The following is an 18,814-nucleotide window of genomic DNA, read 5'->3' as shown; positions in this document are numbered from 1 at the left end:
TATTAATGCGGCACTGACGCTCCGGGGCGACGCTAGCCGTTACATGCGGGAAGCGCGCCGGCAAGGGAGGGTTATGGGTCGGCCAAGGTGGTCAGACGTGGGCGTAGTGGTGGTATTGATTTTGAACCGTTTCAGGTGTAGTACCGTTAGTTTGCAAACCTACTCAATTATGGCACTCAGTTTCCTAAGAAATTGTGGTAAACACGTTACTTGCAATGAATGCATGCGTGACCAATATAAATGACCAAGAAAAAACTAGTACATGCACACAATGATTTAATGAACATTGTAGTCTCAACATGTGATGGGGAGCTCTAAATTTGAATTTTAAACTTATAAAACGAAAAATTCAAAACAAATAAACTGGAAGAGAGGGAGTATACTGTAGGATGTGTCCCATACGAAACAAGTCCCCTGGTTTGTCACCGCGAAGATGCGGTTAGAAAGGAGCACAACGTCTTCGTACTTGTACGACAACAAATCGCCCACAGACAGCATGGTCCACCTTCGACCGCCATGTACAGGGTTTGTGAAAGCAATCATGATGTCGAACACCATGATGAGAGTGTAATTTTGGTTGGCGGACGACCCGTTGATGGGGGTTTGTGAAAGCAATCATACCAATTCAGGCGATGGCCCGTTGCATGGCTGATCCCAATGTTGGACAAAGGTTCTACGGGAACGGTGTCACCGTTGTAAATGTTGTGCAAATTGATGTTGGTACCCTCCCGTACATATGCAAGCCAATCTCCACTGGAACCAAGCCTAACCTGTGAAACAGTGAGTAGTCTTTAGAATGCATGTGATCAAACTCATCACTTACCTGCTCATCAGACAAAATCCAAGTGCCCATCAACGTCGGCATCTCAAGGGGCGTCAACTTGCAACTACGGCCACACCGCGCTGGAGAGACCCCCAAGGAAATATCCGCATGCGTTGCACGTCACATCAAGATGCATTTGTATGAGTAGTTTATCTTGTGAGAGAAAAGGATGAATGAGGGAAGGCCTTATTTGCAAATGTGGAGAGGGGTGTGGGTATCTTTTTGCAAAATTGCCATAGTTTTCTTCCTATATGTCAGATATAAAGCGGACGACCTATATTGCAGGATGGCAGGCACACCATCATCACCAACTCTGTTTTTATAAGAGTAGTAGATAGTAGAGTAGTAGAAGAGAGATAGAGATAGATAGATTATTATTATTATTATTATTATAGTAGAGACAGAGATTAGGGAGCTGGGAGGCGGTTCGTTGTGCGACACGTTCGCGTCCATCCACTAGCCCAGAATTAAAGCACGCACGACATTTAGAGCGACTAGGATTAGTTGTTTTCCGGGCACGTGGACCAACTCGTACTAGCGTACCTGGTCGCCCTTTTCCGAGCATGCATTCGACAAGTACGTGCTTGACATGCGTGCATCGAAATCTTGCATGACCAAATCGTGCGAAGCGGAGCGGTAGGTTGTCCAACTGCAACCTGCATATTGCAGCCATGTCATCCACACGGAACCTAAAGGCCAATTCATACTCCGCTGGACTATACTCTACAACTCTGCATTGTTTGGCACAAACGTTCCTTGGAGCTCGTGCTGCAATTGGCATACTCCACAGCCCACTTCCCTTCTCCTTCCTCTTCCACCTTCCGCGCACGTCCGCAGGAAGCGACCGGTCAACCCTTATATAGGAGTTCTAGCACAAAAAGATGCATGCATGACCACTAAAATTTCCTTTCTCTTATCTCTATGAAATAAATGTGGCGTGAAACTCAAAGCCCTTTAAGTCCGAGTATAATGGAAATCATCGTTTTCCTCCGGCTCTGCTTCACCCGCGTCGTCATCCTCCTGTTCCGGCTCCGCGTCATCATTCTCCTCCTCCGGCTCCACGTGCTGCTCCGCCTCCAATGCCTCCTCGTCCAGCTCCGGCTAGTCCAGAATCCGGAGGCATGGCGGCTGCGATCCGGGCTGCCCGCCGCCTCCAGATTAAAGCGCCGCTCCGGCGGGAGTATGGCGTATGTCATTACCTTCGACCGGGCCATGGCTATCGGGCGACGGTGACCAGAGAAGAGGCGGCGGGAAGGGAATGAATGCAGCTACTATTTGGGTTCGCTGTCCGGCTTAAATAAATGTGCACCATTGCGTGTACCTGCGGGTGCACAACTTGTAACATACGGGTCTGCTTAAGGGGGCGTCACGTAACTGGTATGTGTGTGAGATTCTGAGAGACAGAGTGCGTGTGTATGACTCTACTCTTTGGACATGTACTCAACCTTTTGCATCAGGATATGTATAATTGTATTACACTTTAGCTAGTGATTTACATGGCCATGTTAACGTGGTTGTGTAAAAAAATGTCACTTCCTGCTCGTGATCTGCGTTATATAATTATGAGAAGTTTGCTAACTACTAAAGTAAAGTGGAATTTGTCCATGTTATACAAATAAATTAAGGTGATTGTTTATCATACGGGTAAGGTTGGACAAAGGGTGGTAGGAACAAATTAAGGTGATTGTTTAGCATGTGTGTGTGAGATGGAGTCTTAGTGTTTGTGTGTGCGTGTGTGTTTGGGTGGGTGCATGTGTGTGTGTGTGTGTGAAGCGGAGTCTTCGGTGGCCAAAGTAATTTAAGTGTGTGTGGCTTCATCATAGAGATGTGATGTGTATGGCAGAGGTGACTAACGAGGGGGTGCGAGATAGAAGGGGCCCGTAGAGAGGGAAGAGAAGGTGTATGCGCGTGAGAGGAGTTGACATTGAGAGAACGTGTTTGTTCGAGAGACACCGAGGAAGACTATTATATATCGATGGTGCATGTAGGCGGGAATTAAAAAAAAGAATGGTCTTATTGGTTTCGGGGATATAAGGGAAGAGTGAGAGAGGGGGGTAGCTAGAAGGAGATTGTTAAGTGTGAGTGGGCGTTTTACCCATCCAGGCGGAAGTTATGTGCACACAAGAAGAGAGCGATTCGATGTGGGGTTAGGGCTGAGGGTAATTAACTACGTATGGAGACATAGGAGACCTTGAATGTGCATGTGCGAGAGGTATACATGTATACATGGGATGTGTGTGTGCGCGCGCGCATGATCGAGATAAAAGAAAGAAGACATAAGTCATAAGATCAACGACATGGGAGAGATGGATCAGTATGACAATATGCATGCATGTGAGAGTGGAGGGAAGAAGGCCCGATAATTGAGCATGAGTGTTTGTCTTTAATAGATAGTGGCATGGGCTGGAGCATGCTGTTGGGGAACGTAGCATGCAAATTCAAAAAAATTCCTACGATCACGCAAGATCTATCTAGGAGATGCATATCAACGAGAGGGGGAGAGTGTGTCCACTTACCCTCGTAGACCGAAAGCGGAAGCGTTAGGTTAACGCGATTGATGTAGTCGAACGTCTTCGTGATCCAACCGATCAAGTACCAAATGTAAGACATCTCCGAGTTCAGCACACGTTCAGTTCGATGACGTCCCTCGAACTCTTGATCCAGAAAATTGTCGATGGAGAGTTTCGTCAGCACGACGGCATGGTGACGGTGATGGTGATGTGATCCGTGCAGGGCTTCGCCTAAGCACTACGACAATATGACCGGAGGAATAAACTATGGAGGGGGGCACCGCACACGACTAACAAACAACTGTTGTGCTTTGGGGTGCACCCCTACCCCCGTATATAAAGGAGGGGAGGGAGGAGGCCGGCAGAGGGGCGCGCCATAGGGGGGACCGACTAGGACTCCTAGTCCAAGTCGCCCCTTCCTTCTTTCGGAGGGGGAAAGGGGGACCGCGCCCCCTTCCCCTTGTCCAATTCGGACAACCCATGGGGGGCACCCCTTGCGGGCTCCCCTCTCTCTCACCTATGGCCCATGAAGGCCCATTACTTCCCCGGGGGGTTTCGATAACCTCCCGGTACTCCAAAATATACCCGAAATGATCTGGAACCATTTCGGTGTCCGAATACCATCGTACAATATATCAATATTTACCTCTCGACCATTTCAAGACTCCTCGTCATTTGTAATCTAATCCGGGACTCCGGACAAAATTCGGTCACCAAAACACATAACTGATAATACAAATCGTCATCGACCGTCAAGCGTGTGGACCCTACGGGTTCGAGAACTATGTAGACATGACCGAGACACGTTTCATGTCAATAACCAACATCGGAACCTGGATGCTCATATTAGTTCCTACATATTCTACGAAGATCTTTGTCGGTCAAACCGCAATGACAACATACGTTATTCCCTTTGTCATTGGTATGTTACTTGCCCGAGATTCAATCGTCGGTATCTTCATACCTAGTTCAATTTAGTTACCAGCAAGTCTCTTTACTCGTTCCGTAATGCATCATCCTGCAACTAACTCATTAGTCACATTTCTTGCAAGGCCTATTGTTATGTGCATTACCGAGAGGGCCTAAATATACCTCTCCGATACTTGGAGTGACAAATCCTAATCTTGATCTATACCAACCCAACAAACACCTTCAGGGACACCTGTAGAGCATCTTCATAATCACCTAGTCACGTTGTGACGTTTTATAGCACACAAGGTGTTCCTCCGGTATTCGAGAGTTGCATAATCTCATAGTTAAAGGAATATGTATAAGTCATGAAGAAAGCAATAGCAATAAAACTTATCGATCATTATGATAAGCTAAGGAATGGGTCTTGTCCATCACATCATTCTCCTAATGATGTGATCCCATTTATAAAATGACAACACATGTCTATGGTCAGGAAACTTAACCATCTTTGATTAATGCGCTATTCAAGTAGAGGCATACTAGGGACACTTTGTTTTGTCTATGTATTCACACATGTATCAAGTTTCTGGTTAATACAATTCTAGCATGAATAATGAACAATTATCATGATATAAGGAAATATAAATAACAACTTTATTATTGCCTCTAGGGCATATTTCCTTCAGTCTCCCACTTGCACCAGAGTCAATAATGTAGATTACATTGTAATGATTCTAACACCCATGGAGTCTTGGTGCTGATCATGTTTTGCTCGTGGAAGAGGCTTAGTCAACGGGTCTGCAACATTCAGATCCGTATGTATTTTGCAAATCTCTATGTCTCCCTCCTTCACTTGATCGCGGATGGAGTTGAAGCGTCTCTTGATGTGTTTGGTTCTCTTGTGAAATCTGGATTCCTTTGCCAAGGCAATTGCTCGAGTATTGTCACAAAAGAATTTCATTGTACCCGATGCACTAGGGATTACACCTAAATCAGATATGAACTCCTTCATCCAGACTCCTTCATTTGCTGCTTCTGAAGCAGCTATATACTCCACTTCACATGTAGATCCCGCCACGACGCTCTACTTGGAACTGCACCAACTGACAGCTCCACCATTCAATATAAATATGTATCCGGTTTGTGACTTAGAGTCATCCGAATCAGTGTCAAAGCTAGCATCGACGTAAGCATTTATGACAAGCTCTTTGTCACCTCCATAAAGGAGAAACATATCCTTAGTCCTTTTCAGGTATTTCAGGATGTTCTTCACCGATGTCCAGTGATCCACTCCTGGATTACTTTGGTACATCCCTGCTAAACTTATAGCAAGGCACACATCAGGTCTAGTACATAGCATTGCATACATGATAGAACCTATGGCTGAGGCCTAGGGAATGACTTTCATTTTCTCTCTATCTTCTGCAGTGGTCGGGCATTGAGTCTAACTCAACTTCACACCTTGTAACATAGGAAAGAACCCTTTCTTTGACTGATCCATTTTAAAATTCTTCAAAACTTTATCAAGGCATGTGCTTTGTGAAAGTCCAATTAAGCGTCTTGATCTATCCGTGTAGATCTTGATGCCCAATATATAAGCAGCTTCACCGAGGTCTTTCATTGAAAAATTCTTATTCAAGTATCCTTTTATACTATCCGAAAATTCTATATTATTTCCAATCAACAATATGTCATCCACATATAATATTAGAAATGCTACAGAGCTTCCACTCACTTTCTTGTAAATACAGGTTTCTTGAAAAGTCTGTATAAAACCATATGCTTTGATCACACTATCAAAATGTATATTTCAACTCCTAGAGGCTTGCATCTGTCCATAAATGGATCACTATAGCTTGCACACTTTGTTAGCAACTTCAGGATCGACAAAACCTTCCGGTTGCATCATATACAACTCTTCTTTAAGAAATACATTAAGGAATGCAGTTTTGACGTCCATTTGCCAAATTTCATAATCATAAAATGCGGCAATTGCTAACATGATTTGGACAGACTTAAGCATTGCTACAGGTGAGAAGGTCTCATCGCAGTCAACTCCTTGAACTTGCCGAAAAACTTTCACAACAAGTCGAGCTTTATAGACAGTAACATTACCATCAATGCCAGTCTTCTTCTTGAAGATCCATTTATTCTCTATGGCTTGCTGATCAATGGGCAAGTCAACCAAAGTCCATACTTTGTTCTCATACATGGATCCCATCTCAGATTTCATGGCCTCAAGCCATTTCGCAGAATCTGGGCTCATCATCGCTTCCTGATACGTCTCCAACGTATCTATAATTTTTATTGTTCCATGCTATTATATTATCTGTTCTGGATGTTTATGGGCTTTATTATACACTTTTATATTATTTTCGGGACTAACCTATTAACCGAAGGCCCAGTGCCAGTTTCTGTTTTTTCCTTGTTTCAGTGTTTTGAAGAAAAGGAATATCAAATGGAGTCCAAACGGAATGAAACCTTCAGGAGAGTTATTTTTGGAACGGAAGCAATCCAGGAGACTTGGAGTAGACGTCAAGGAAGCTTCAAGGAAGCCACGAGGCAGGGAGGCGCGCCCTACCCCCCTGGGCGCGCCTCCACCCTCGTGGGCCCCTCGTGACTCCCCTAACCGACTTCTTTCGCCTATATATGTCCATATACCCTAAAAACAACGGGGAGCAGAATAGATCGGGAGTTCCGCTGCCAGAAGCCTCCGTAACCACTGAAAACCAATCTAGACCCGTTCCGGCACCATGCCGGAGGGGGGAATCCCTCTCCGATGGCCATCTTCATCATCCCGACGCTCTCCATGACGAGGAGGGAGTAGTTCACCCTCGGGGCTGAGGGTATGTACCAGTAGCTATGTGTTTGATCTTTCTCTCGTGTTCTTGAGTCGGCACGATCTTGATGTATCGCGAGCTTTGCTATTATAGTTGGATCTTATGATGTTTCTCCCCCTCTACTCTCTTGTGATGAATTGAGTTTTCCCTTTAAAGTTGTCTTATCGGATTGAGTCTTTAAGGATTTGAGAACACTTGATGTATGTCTTGCATGTGCTTATCTGTGGTGACAATGGGATATCACATGATCTACTTGATGTATGTTTTGGTGATCAACTTGTGGGTTCCACTCGTGAACTTATGCATAGGGGTTGGCACACGATTTCGTCTTGACTCTTCGGTAGAAACTTTGGGGCACTCTTTGAAGTTCTTTGTGTTGGTTGAATAGATGAATCTGAGATTGTGTGATGCATATCGTATAATCATACCCACGAATACTTGAGGTGACATTGGAGTATCTAGGTGACATTAGGGTTTTGGTTGATTTGTGTCTTACGGTGTTATTCTAGTACGAATTGTATGATAGGTCGAACGGAAAGAATAGCTTCGTGTTATTTTACTACGGACTCTTGAATAGATCAATCAGAAAGGATAACTTTGAGGTGGTTTCGTACCCTACCATAATCTCTTCGTTTGTTCTCCGCTATTAGTGACTTTGGAGTGACTCTCTGTTGCATGTTGAGGGATAGTTATATGATCCAATTATGTTATTATTGTTGAGGTAAATTGCACTAGTGAAAGTATGAACCCTAGGCCTTGTTTCAACACATTGCAGTACTGTTTGTGCTCACTTTTATCATTAGTTACCTTGCTGTTTTTATATTTTTCAGATTACAAAAACCATTATCTACTATCCATATTGCACTTGTATCACTATCTCTTCGCCGAACTAGTGCACCTATACAATTTACCATTGTATTGGGTGTGTTGGGGACACAAGAGACTCTTTGTTATTTGGTTGCAGGGTTGTTTGAGAGAGACCATCTTCAGACTATGCCTCCCACGGATTGATAAACCTTAGGTCATCCACTTGAGGGAAATTTGCTACTATCCTACAAACCTCTGCACTTGGAGGCCCAACAACGTCAACAAGAAGATGGTTGTGTAGTAGACATCACGCTCTTTTCTGGCACCGTTGCCGGGGAGGTTAGTGCTTGAAGGTATATCTTTAGATCTTGCAATCGAATCTTTTTGTTTCTTGTTTTAGCACTAGTTTAGTTTATAAATGAAACTACAAAAAATGGAATTGAGTTTTCCTCATACACTTCATCTTTTTAATATCTTTCGTGAGAATGATGGAAAGGAAAATTGTGCTCAAATGCTAGAAGAAGTCTATAAAATGTTTGGCACTAAATCTTTGATGATGAGCATGATTGCAATGTTGTTAGTATGAACTCCCTGAATATCCATAGTACTAATGGTGATTGCACTAGTCATGATTAAAATGTCTCTTATAAGCATGTCAACTTTTGTGGAATATATAGAGCATGAAAGTACACACCAATTAGGGAAAATATATTTTGCAAGAGGCATAAGTATTTGGAAAGTAAATGGTTGCAAGAGAGGCTAAATGTTTGTGCTGAAAATTTAAAATTTCTTCACCATACTTGTGAACTTTGCAATGAACATGGTCATTTAAATCTCCGATGCAAATTGTTTCATGATCGTATCGTGTCCAAAAATTGTGATGATTTGATTTCCCATGCACATCATAATGAACTTAGTTTGCTTTTGGCTTATGAAGAAATGAAACGTATAACGAAGCATATTCCAAAATATAACCTTGAGAAATTCCTCGATACTGATCTAGAAGAAATTTTTATGTATTGAGCGGTGAATTGCATTGAAAATACTTATATTGCCAATTACATAAAGAAAAGAAAACAAATAGAGGATGAAGAGAATACTAATGAAAGGGAAGAGGCTTCCCAATATCCTCCTATTATTTGTTATGATGAATCAGGTAACGAGGAGGAGCCTCCTATTCAACCAATCTCATTAATAAGGAGCTCCGAAAAGAGGATTGAACCCACACATAATATGAAGAAGAAAAAGAAAAGACGGAGAAGTAAAGGTGAAAAGGTATCCCTCCCAAATGGTGTTGCCCCTATTACTCATTGTGATGATGATAATTGCTATACTGTTGGTGCTATCCATACTATTAATGATGAGAGTGATTATGCTTATGATATGAAAAGGCCCAAGCTTGGGGATGCTATGTTTGATGAGAATCACATGTTTGAGAATGTATTTGCTGCACTTAATGTTAGTCCCAAGCTTGGGGATACTATGTTTAATGAAGATGATATTTGTAGTCTCCCAAGTTTTGATATGCAAATTTATTATGATGATAGCATGCCTCCTACTTATGATGATTATATTGATGAAAGTGGGTTTGGAAGAGAAAAAAAGATACATCGTACCACAATAAGCATGGTCTAAACTGTGTAGAGGGCGTCAAGGTAGCCCAGCCGGAGACACCGTGCCAGCATCTAGGGGAACACAACTCCTGAAAACCTGAGCGGATAGAGTTAGTCACAAGGCCGCATACAACGAAGGCAAGAGGATTCTCCGTATAAAAAAATGACGGATTTACACCAGTGGAGAGCTTTGTGGAGGACAAACGGCGTCGGCCGGGAATGTCGGTCGACATCAGGGTTTACTCAGAGAGAGGCAAAGAGAGACAACGTCGTAAGAAGAAATTTGAGATAGAAAGAGCATGCATGTTGTGTATGTGAAATGCTTGTGTTTGTGCCATGCTCAAATCATGCAAAATAGCCATTAGCAAAATAATATGTGTGTTGCAAAGGATTAAAAAAATAGAGATTAGTCATAGTTATTGCTGCGCGAGTTTTCTACCGCTTCGCCTGGTTGACAACGTGATGCAACTGGATATGGGTATGATAGCACAGTAATGCACACCAAGATGTTCGTCCTTGGCATCGTCGTTCTTGCATGTCCCGACATCTGGGCTCCTCGGCCACTCCATCTACCAGCCCATATCAAGGTGAGCCGACGCCGGAACGCCATTGGAACACCTCTACGTTGCTGGATCGCGTTGCCTCCTTAGGTATATTGGCGTGCACTACACGAAAATAGCCGTGTGTGCCATCTCCTAGCTACTCGGACGTGCACTACATGACAATATCGTACTCATCCTACTTGATGCCAGAAATATACAGTCTAGCCCTCTCTTTTTTGTACTTCTATAGCAATAAAAATACCGGAATTCCTTTTATGCACATCTTCAAGTTCATCATCTTCTGTCTTGCTTTGCTCAACCAATAGTACATTCACACACAAAAAATGGGACACACTCCTAGAAGAATACCATGTTCAGATGCAGCTTCACCAAATTTTGAAAGAATATCACGTCACAGTTTTCATGATGGACTAATGCAAGGGGTAGAACAATGGGAGGTAGGGCTTCTGGATATCTTGAATGCAATGGCTAAAGGACAACAACGTTTGCACCATATGTACTCACATTGAAAATTTTAGCTAGTTCCTTCCTACCTCCATGTCCACTTCATCAGAACATCACCATATGTAAGAACCACCTCAAGCATCAACCATCCGAGCCAAGTGTGCATGTACGTCTTGGCTTCCTGCTCCTGTTCCCATCATCCGCTATCTCATCGACCCCATCGACCTCTACCTGGCTACCCGCTGCCGCCGGCATCCTTCGCTAGTGCTTCGCGCGGCTCACCTCATCTTGCGCCTCCCGCAGCCTCTTGTGAAGGCCTCGCCAGGGTAGGCCTGTTGCGCAATGTCATCAGCCATGTTCTTCTAAGCCTTCTTGGCGTCTCGCTCGACGAGCTGAGAAAAGTGGATGAGCCGGATTGGGCCAGCCACTACTCCTAGCCGGTGGTGTCCCTGCGGTTGGCAAATCATACAGTCTCACCAAAAGTTCACGATGAATTGAATGGAGAAGATTGGACGTACGCCAACCCATCTGATTGTCACGTGTATCTGCATAGGAAGAAAAAATATTGCACTCGGATTCGCCAAGTTGAGGAGACGAAAGCAATCAAGAGACGAAAGCTTTCTCTGCGTCGCCACGTCATCACCATGGCAGCTTGGCGTCTCTCCTCGACGTGGCGGCGATGGTGCTGGTTAGGCTCCTTTTTCTTAAGCCACTCTTACACAACATCCCCAACGTGATCCTCTCCAGCATCAACTTCACCGCCATGGCCAGGCTAATCGACGTTTGTGCCGCTGCCAAGCTGTGGAAGGTAGACAAGCTGATTTGCTGGCGTTCATCGCCGCATTATTCGGCGTGCTCCTCGTTTCCATCAAGATCTGTCTGCCGTGGCCGTCGGGGTCTCGCTATTCAAGATCCTGTCCATGTGAGATGGGAGAGAACAAACAGGGAAAACAACTTGAAAATTATAGTATGTAGGGAAAGAAGACTCCTATGGCGATCGGCTTGGCTCGACGGTTTGAATTCTAGATCGTTTCATGGGAGTTCTTTTTCGTGCCCTAGTGGGTTTCCTGTTCATGTGCCAGTTTTTTTGAGACAATGTTCCTGTGCCAGCTATTGGCAAAAGCTTAAAGAAGAAACAATATAGGCTAAGGCCCAGGTGCCAATAGGCCCAATCAGCGTGCGACATAAGGCACGATCGATCAAACACGAGGGTGGCACGATCGAGTGAACGTCAGGGGTGGAGTGCGGGTTGATCGTTATAAATTTCAGGGACTTTTTTGTGAAAACTCCGTGAGGTGAACCCGGAGACTCAATCCGTGCTTTATTATTAGGGAGAGATGAAAGTGGGTTTGGAAGAGTGTCAACTTTAGGAAGTAATGATCCCACTATTTTGGAGGATGTTGAATCTTATTGTGATAATTATGAAAGTGGATTTGGAGAGGTCATGACTTTATTTAGTAATGATTCCACTATCTTGGAAGAGGTTTCAATTGATTATGATGAGAACAAAGTTGCTACTTATGATGATTATTGTGATGACACTTATGCTATAAAAAGTAGTGATGATTATATTTATAAAACTTGTCATGATTATGATTACTCTTTTTCTGAACATTACTCTTTTAATGTGGAAACAATTTATAGTATTAGAGTTTCTTATGATACTCCCACTATTCCAAATGAGAAGAAATTTGCTTATGTGGAGAGTAATAAAAATTCTATGCTTGTAGATCATGAAAAGAATGCTTTATGTGATGGTTATATTGTTGAATTAATTCATGATGCTACTGAAAAAATTATTATGAGAGAGGAATATATGCTTGTAGGAGTTGCAATAATATCGAGTTTCCTCTCTATGTGTTGAAAATCTTGAAGTTATCCTTGTTTTACCTTCCTATGCAAGTTGATTCTTGTTCCCACAAGTTGTTAGATCACAAAATCCCTATGCATAGGAAGTGGGTTATGCCTAAATGTGCTAGCCATATTCTTCATGATGCTCTCTCTATGTTACAATTCTTATCTTTTATGTGAGCATCATTGAAATCATCATGCCTAGCTAGGGGCGTTAAATGATAGCGCTTGTTGGGAGGCAACCCAACTTTATTTTTGTTCCTTGCTTTTTGATCCTGTTTAGAAATATATAATTTATCTAGCCTCTGTTATTATTGAGTTTTTATGTTTTAATTAGTGTTTGTGCCAAGTAGAACCGTTGGGAAGACTTGGGGAAAGTCTTGTTGATCTTGTTGTAAAAAACAGAAACTTTAGAGCTCACGAGAATTGCTGCCATTTTTTATTGGACAGTGATATTTAGTTAATTATTTTTTAAGATGATTAATAGATAAATTCCTCACGCCCATAAATTTATTTTAGAATTTTTGGGGTTCCAGAAGTTTGCGTTAGTTACAGATTACTACAGACTGTTCTGTTTTTGACAGATTCTGTTTTTCATGTGTTGTTTGCTTATTTTGATGAATCTATGGCTAGTAAAAGAGTTTATAAACCATAGAGAAGTTGGAATACAGTAGGTTTAACACTAATATAAATAAATAATGAGTTCACTACAGTGCCTTGAATTGGTGTTTTGTTTTCTTTTGCTAACGGAGCTTACGAGTTTTCTGTTAAATTTTGTGTTGTGAAGTTTTGAAGTTTTGGGTAAAGCTTCCATGGACTATGGAATAAGGAGTGGCAAGAGCCTAAGCTTGGGGATGACCAAGTAATCCCAAGGTAATATTCAAGGACAACCAAGAGCCTAAGCTTGGGGATGCCCCAGATGGCATCCCCTCTTTCGTCTTTGTTCATCGGTAACTTTACTTGGAGCTATATTTTTATTCACCACATGATATGTGTTTTGCTTGGAGCGTCATTTTATTTTCTTTTGTTTTACTTGCTGTTTGAATAAAATACCAAGATCTGAAATTCTTAAATGTTAGAGAGTCTTCACATAGTTGCATAATTATTCGACTACTCATTGATGTTCACTTATATCTTTTGGAGTAGTTTGTCATTTGCTCTAGAGCTTCACTTATATCTTTCTAGAGCACGGTGGTGGTTTTATTTTATGGAAATAGATGAACTCTCATGCTTCACTTATATTATTTTGAGAGTCTTTAGAACAGCATGGTAATTTGCTTTGGTTATGAAACCTGTCCTAATATGATGGGCATCCAAGATGGGTATAATAAAAACTTTCATATAAAGTGCATTGAATACTATGAGAAGTTTGATATTTGTTGATTGTTTTGAGATATGAAGATGGTGATATTAGATTCATGCTAGTTGAGTAGTTGTGAATTTTAGAGATACTTGTGTTAAAGTTTGTGATTCCTGTAGCATGCACGTATGGTGAACCGTTATGTGATGAAGTCGGAGCATGATTTATTTATTGATTGTCTTCCTTATGAGTGGCGGTCGGGGACGGGCGATGGTATTTTCCTACCAATCTATCCCCCTAGGAGCATGCGTGTAGTACTTCGTTTCAATAACTAATAGATTTTTGCAATAAGTATGTGAGTTCTTTATGACTAATGTTGAGTCCATGGATTATACGCACTCTCACCCTTCCGCCATTGCTAGCCTCTCTAGTACCGCACAACTTTCGCCAGTACTATAAACCCACCATTTACCTTCCTCAAAACAGCCACCATACCTACCTATTATGGCATTTCCATAGCCATTCCGAGATATATTGCCATGCAACTTTCCACCGTTCCATTTATTATGACACGCTCCATCATTGTCATATCGCTTTGCATAATCATGTAGTTGACATCGTACTTGTGGCAAAGCCACCTTTCATAATTCTTTCATACATGTCACTCATGAGTCATTGCAGATCCCGGTACACCGCCGGAGGCATTCATATAGAGTCATATTTGTTCTAAGTATCGAGTTGTAATTCTTGAGTTGTAAGTAAATAAAAGTGCGATGATCATCATTATTAGAGCATTGTCCCAGTGAGGAAAGGATGATGGAGACTATGATTCCCCCACAAGTCGGGATGAGACTCCGGACGAAAAAAAGAAAAAAAAGAGGCCATAAAAAAAGAGTAGGCCCAAAAAAACAAAAAAAAAATGAGAGAAAAAGAGAGAAGGGGCAATGCTACTATCCTTTTACCACACTTGTGCTTCAAAGTAGCACCATGATCTTCATTATAGAGAGTCTCCTATGTTGTCACTTTCATATACTAGTGGGAATCTTTCATTATAGAACTTGGCTTGTATATTCCAATGATGGGCTTCCTCAAATGCCCTAGGTCTTCGTGAGCAAGTGAGTTGGATGCACACCCACTTAGTTTCCTTTTGAGGTTTCATACACTTATAGCTCTAGTGCATCCGTTGCATGGCAATCCCTACTCACTCACATTGATATCTATTGATGGGCATCTCCATAGCCCGTTGATATGCCTAGTTGATGTCAGACTATCTTCTCCTTTTTGTCTTCTCCACAACCACCATTCTATTCCACCTATAGTGCTATGTCCATGGCTCACTCTCATGTATTGCATGAAGATTGAAAAAGTTTGAGAACATCAAAAGTATGAAACAATTGCTTGGCTTGTCATCAGGGTTGTGCATGATTTAAATATTTTGTGTGATGAAGATAGAGCATAGCCAGACTATATGATTTTGTAGGGATAGCTTTCTTTGGCCATGTTATTTTGAGAAGACATGATTACTTTGTTAGTATGCTTGAAGTATTATTATTTTTATGTCAATATTAAACTTTTATCTTGAATCTTATGGATCTGAATATTCTTGCCACAAAAGAGAAGATTTCATTGATGAATATGTTAGGTAGCCTTCCACATCAAAAATTCTGTTTTTATCATTTACCTACTCGAGGACGAGCAGGAATTAAGCTTGGGGATGCTATTACGTCTCCAACGTATCTATAATTTTTTATTGTTCCATGCAATTATATTATCTGTTTTGGATGTTTATGGGATTTATTATACACTTATATATTATTTTTGGGACTAACCTATTAATCGGAGGCCCGGTGCCAGTTTCTGTTTTTTCCTTGTTTCAGTGTTTCGAAGAAAAGGAATATCAAACGGAGTCCAAACAAAATGAACCTTCGGGAGATTTATTTTTGGAACGAAAGCAATCCAGGAGAGTTGGAGTAGACATCAGGGAAGCTTCGAGGAAGCCACAAGGCAGGGAGGCGCGCCCTACCCCTTGGGAGCCCCCCCACCCTCGTGGGCTCCTCGTGGCTCCCCTGACCAACTTCTTTCGCCTATATATGTCAATATACCCTAAAAACGCCGAGGAGCAGAATAGATCGGGAGTGCCGCTGCCAGAAGCCTCCATAGCCACCGAAAACCAATCTAGACCGATTCTGGCACCCTGTTGGAGGGGGGAATCCCTCTCTGGTGGTCATCTTCATCATCCCGGCGCTCTCCATGACGAGGAGGCAGAAGTTCACCCTCCGGGCTGAGGGTATGTACCAGTAGCTATGTGTTTGATCTTTCTCTCGTGTTCTTGAGTCGGCACGATCTTGATGTATCGTGAGCTTTGCTATTATAGTTGGATCTTATGATGTTTCTCCCCCTCTACTCTCTTGTGATGAATTGAGTTTTCCCTTTAAAGTTGTCTTATCGGATTGAGTCTTTAAGGATTTGAGAACACTTGATGTATGTCTTGCATGTGCTTATCTGTGGTGACAATGGGATATCACATGATCTACTTGATGTATGTTTCGGTGATCAACTTGCGGGTTCCGCTCGTGAACTTATGCATAGGGGTTGGCACACGTTTTCGTCTTGACTCTCCGCTAGAAACTTTGGGGCACTCTTTGAAGTTCTTTGTGTTGGTTGAATAGATGAATCTGAGATTGTGTGATGCATATCGTATAATCATACCCACAGATACTTGAGGTGACATTGGAGTATTGATACGTCTCCAATGTATCTATAATTTTTGATTGCTCCATGCTATATTATCTACTGTTTTGGACTATAATGGGCTTTATTTTCCACTTTTATATTATTTTTGGGACTAACCTATTAACCGGAGGCCCAGCCCAGAATTGCTATTTTTTTGCCTATTTCAGTGTTTCGGATAAACAGAATATCAAACAGAGTCGAAACGGAATAAAATCTTCAGGAACATGATTTTCTCACCGAACGTGATCCGGGAGACTTGGACCCTGCTCCAAGGAACAAAAGAGGCGGTCACGAGGGTGGTGGGCGCCCCCCTAAGGCGCGCCCCCTGCCTCGCGGGCCCCTCGTTGCTCCTCCGGCATACTTCTTCCTCCTATATATACACACGTACCCCCAAGCAATCAGAACAGGAGCCAAAAACCTAATTCCACCGCCGCAACTTTCTGTATCCACGAGATCCCATCTCGGGGCCTGTTCCGGAGCTCCGCCGGAAGAGGGCCGTCATCACGGAGGGCTTCTACATCATCATAGCCTCTCCGATGAAGTGTGAGTAGTTTACCTCAGACCTTCGGGTCCATAGTTAGTAGCTAGATGGTTTCTTCTCTCTCTTTGAATCTCAATACAAAGTTCTCGCCCTCTCTTGTGGAGATCTATTCGATGTAATCTTCTTTTTGCGGTGTGTTTGTTGAGAACGATGAATTGTGGGTTTATGATCAAGTCTATCTATGAATAATATTTGAATCTTCTCTAAATTCTTTTATGTATGATTGGTTATCTTTGCAAGTCTCTTCGAATTATCCGTTTGATTTGGCCAACTAGATTGGTAGTTCTTGCCATGGGAGAAGTGCTTAGCTCTGGGTTCGATCTTGCGGTGTCCTTACCCAGTGACAGAAGGGGTAGCAAGGCACGTATTGTATCGTTGCCATCGAGGATAACAAGATGGGGTTTATTTCATATTGCATGAATTTATCTCTCTACATCATGTCATCTTGCTTAAGGCGTTACTCTGTTTTTAACTTAATACTCTAGATGCATGCTGGATAGCGGTTGATGAGTGGAGTAATAGTAGTAGTTGCAGAATCGTTTCGATCTACTTGTCACGGACGTGATGCCTATATACATGATCATGCCTAGATATTCTCATAACTATGCTCAATTCTGTCAATTGCTCAACAATAATTTGTTCACCCACCGTAGAATACTTATGCTCTTGAGATAAGCCACTAGTGAAACCTATGGCCCCCGGGTCTATTCTCATCATATAAATCTCCATTACTTTAATCTTGCTTTGCTTTTTTTATTTTGCCTTTACTTTTTACTTTGCATCTTTATACCAAAAATACCAAAAATATTATATCTATCAGATCTCACTCTCGTAAGTGACCGTGAAGGGCTTGACAACCCCTAATCGCGCTGGTTGCGAGTAGCTATCACTTTGTGCAGGTACGAGGGACTTGAGCGTGGGCTCCTACTGGATTGATACCTTGGTTTTCAAAAACTGTGGGAAATACTTACGCTACTCTGCTGCATCATCCCTTCCTCTTCGGGGAAAAGCAACGCAAGCTCAAGATGTAGCAAGAAGGATTTCTGGTGCCGTTGTCGGGGAGTCTACGCAAAAAGTCAACATACCAAGTACCCATCACAATCCCTATCTCTCGCATTACATTATTTGCCATTTGCCTCTCGTTTTCCTCTCCCCCCAATTCACCCTTGCTGTTTTATTTGCCCTCTCTCTCCCTATCCTCCCTCTCTATTTGCCTCTTTTCACCCGTTTGCTTTTTGTTTGCTCGAGTGTTATATTGCTTGCTTGTCGCGATGGCTCAACCGAGATTTGGTGATCTTCACCTTAAAAGGTTAGAGGAGATCGAAACCAATGTTAGGAAGTTTATGGTTTTGCAATTTGAGAATAATAATTTCTTTAGAAATGAGCTTAAGGAACAAAAAAGTTTTATGAGTTATATGAATAAAGAGCTTGATGATATGTCTAAAGAATTTGAGGGTATAAGATCCCAAATTGCTCGTCTAGAAAAAATGACTACTGAAATTTCGGACATGCAAGCCACCTTAGTTAATAAGATGGCTGCTAAACCGGATACCTATGAAAATCAAGATGAACAACTAAAAGTTATTGATGTGTCTCCTATTAAATCTTTATTTTGCAATATGAATCTTGATGAAACTGAATATGATCTTCCTTTACCTAGAAGGCATTCTAAAAATTCGGAGTGTTTAGATCTCCTCTAAGCTGAGGGAAATACTTAAGCTACTCTGCTGATTCATCCCTTCCTCTTCGGGGAAAACCAACGCAAGCTCAAGATGTAGCAAGTATCTAGGTGACATTAGGGTTTTGGTTGATTTGTGTCTTAAGGTGTTATTCTAGTACGAACTCTATGATAGATCGAACGGAAAGAATAGCTTCGT

The sequence above is a fragment of the Triticum dicoccoides genome, chromosome 2A (genome assembly GCF_002162155.2).
Source record: "Triticum dicoccoides isolate Atlit2015 ecotype Zavitan chromosome 2A, WEW_v2.0, whole genome shotgun sequence".
Taxonomy (NCBI): domain Eukaryota; kingdom Viridiplantae; phylum Streptophyta; class Magnoliopsida; order Poales; family Poaceae; genus Triticum; species Triticum dicoccoides.
The sequence above is the reverse complement of the archived record's forward strand: the minus strand, read 5'-3'. Positions refer to the sequence as shown.